The following is a 2,576-nucleotide window of genomic DNA, read 5'->3' as shown; positions in this document are numbered from 1 at the left end:
TTAATTTTTAAATTATTTTTATTTTTTCATTTTTAATTTTTTTTTTTTTTTTTTTTAAGTGCGTCATCTTGTGCTTTAACGGACAAATACACCTTGCCAATTTGAATATTCAAGCGATTTTAATGCATTCAATCACAAGGATACGCGAGTAACAACTCCATTCAGCGTGTTGTTACTCAGACAGCCGTGTCTCTGACATCTAGAGCCCTGCATTTCAGCCCGATCCCAACGGGTCCCGACTTATTTACGCACCTACGGGCTTCGGGACAATTTTCAAGTCATAGCTCAGACGCGGGCAGGCATTGGGCCTGTTTTAGGCTTCTCCTTATTTTATTTTTTTTTTATCTTAGACATCTATCAATTATGGTGATGAAAAAAATTTACCACACTGGTGGAAACAACACGAGATAATGCTACTGTCAAGACCGGCTCGGATGGTGTTTAGTGACCCCGCCAGCAGCGAGCGTGCCTTTATAGAAAAATAAATAGAGTTATAGAAAAAAAAGGAGGACTGGCTTTAAACTAGGGCTGCCCCTGACCAGAGATTAATTCCTTAAATTCTAAACCATAATGAACCTTTAATATTTAGGCTAGCCTATTCTGTGTTCAAGCGCATGCATTAAGCTAAAGCTTGCTGCAAAGCCCCGGCAAAATTACCATGAATGTGTCTGGGGGAAATTGTAAAAAGGTTTTTGAATTATTTATTAATAAACTAGTGTTTTCTGAGTCAGTGTCGCAAAGATGAAGTTGATGATCCAGACTCGCCATCTCCTCACTGGATGTGCCTTTAGAGAGAATTGCATCTTTACGGATTACATAATGAAAGAGTTTTTGTTTTCGATTAGAATTATTTCGTTTTAAAGTAGTAATTTAAAGCTTTCTATAGATGTATTTATCATGTCTGTGAGGCAAGTATTCGCTGAGTTTCGGTTCATTTTTGTGAAGCGCTCCTGTTCAAGACAGAGACCGTGTAAGTTAAATTAATCAGATGTTACATATAATTTCGTAGTAAATGTAGTGTTTCACAATTAAATTGTGTCGTCTGTTACACAGGTACTGATGACCAGACATTTAGTCGTTTATTTTAAAGTGCAAAGTATTATAACGTAGTAAAATAAAAATGTGTAAATAAAACTTTACTTGTATTTTTATAACACTATATAGTGTGTCCCATCAGGCAGCGGTGTTAAATACTAAGTAATTATAATGATGAGTAATTTTACTTGATTACTGTACTTAAGTATTTTGTAAACCGATACTTGATTATATTTCTGAAGGGGAAAAAAAAATCATTTTACTCCTTCCAATTTCTTACAATTTCATTTTGACTGGAAAAGTACTTGTTACATTTTTGCTGATTATTTTCTTCAGTCTTATGCACATCATATATGGTAATGTAAGTAATGTAATTGTCACACACAATTCAGCTTCAGTTTTAACTTCCATCAGTGAAATCTCTTCTCTTTCCGGTAAATTTCCGGAAACTTTCCAAAAATCCCTGGAATATTCCAAAAAATCCTGGAAAGTTTCCAAAATTTCTGGAATATCTCCGAAATTTACTGGAAATTTTCCATGTTTTTGCAACCCTACTTGCAGGCCACTTGAACACTTGAGCCAAATACAGGAAATATGACATGCAAGTAGACAAGTGCTCAAATGCAAAGACCGCAAGTGTGGTTACTGGGACAAGCCCAATGTAGGACAGGGTCTTGGTTCAATCCACCGGTTGTTGACTGGATGGATGAAGATGTGAACAAGTGCTTTCAGTTGATTATAAGAAAGGGGCAGGTTTAAGCAGACTACGGGGGAGTTTACACCATGTTAACTAAAAATGGAAAACGTTTATGCTTTTTGGACGATTGTTTACTCATCATAGGTATTTTTGGTGCCTGAAAATGTAAATTTTGTAAAAATGTCAAAGTGCAAGTTTTTGAAAGCGATATCATTATCATCTCCATGTAAACTACAAAAACACAAATTAGTGATAACATTGGCACGAGGGAAGTCGTGGCCTAATGGTTAGAGATTCGGACTCGTAACTCAAAGGTTGCGGGTTCGAATCTCGTACCGGCAGGGATTGTAGGGCACCGAACCCCCAACTGCTCCCCGGGCGCCGCAGCAAAAAAATGGCTGCCCACTGCTCCGGGTGTGTGTTCACGGTGTGTGTGTGTTCACTGCTGTGTGTGTGCGCACTTTGGAATGGATAAATGCAGAGCACTAATTCCGAGTATGGGTCACCATACTTGGCCACATGTCACGTCACTTTCACTTTCATCAAGTGCATGCATGCTTTTGCCATCCTGAGTGTTTGTATTCAACGCCCTGTAGAAGAATGCGTTTGTAATACCACGTTTAGTAATTTTCATGCATCCGTGTTAATAATGATAATAATTATATATATATATATATTCAGTGGAGATCAAAATTAGAGAACAACCTACAATTTCCTAAATTTCAAGGTCACTGCTTAGTCATATTTGTAGTTATCCTAACAGGAGTAAAAGCGCAGCTTTTTAAGCATATTTCATGAGTTAAATTTATTCTGAAGCACAGTATAAAAAATCAAATGAGATACT

The 2,576-nt window shown here is 37.0% G+C and overlaps 1 long non-coding RNA gene across 1 annotated transcript in view; it reads left to right on the top strand.

The window, feature by feature from the left end:
• LOC107718964 (uncharacterized) overlaps positions 1-1,677 on the top strand; it is a 20,222-nt gene extending 18,545 nt beyond the window's left edge. The window contains exon 3 of the long non-coding RNA XR_001637476.1: positions 1,597-1,677. This is a non-coding gene — a long non-coding RNA (uncharacterized LOC107718964). The remainder of the gene's footprint in view (positions 1-1,596) is intronic.
• The last annotated feature ends 899 nt before the right edge of the window (positions 1,678-2,576 follow it).

Source organism: Sinocyclocheilus rhinocerous, unplaced genomic scaffold, assembly GCF_001515625.1.
Source record: "Sinocyclocheilus rhinocerous isolate Xijiao unplaced genomic scaffold, SAMN03320098_v1.1 scaffold373, whole genome shotgun sequence".
Classification (NCBI taxonomy): domain Eukaryota; kingdom Metazoa; phylum Chordata; class Actinopteri; order Cypriniformes; family Cyprinidae; genus Sinocyclocheilus; species Sinocyclocheilus rhinocerous.
The sequence above is the reverse complement of the archived record's forward strand: the minus strand, read 5'-3'. Positions and strand labels throughout refer to the sequence as shown.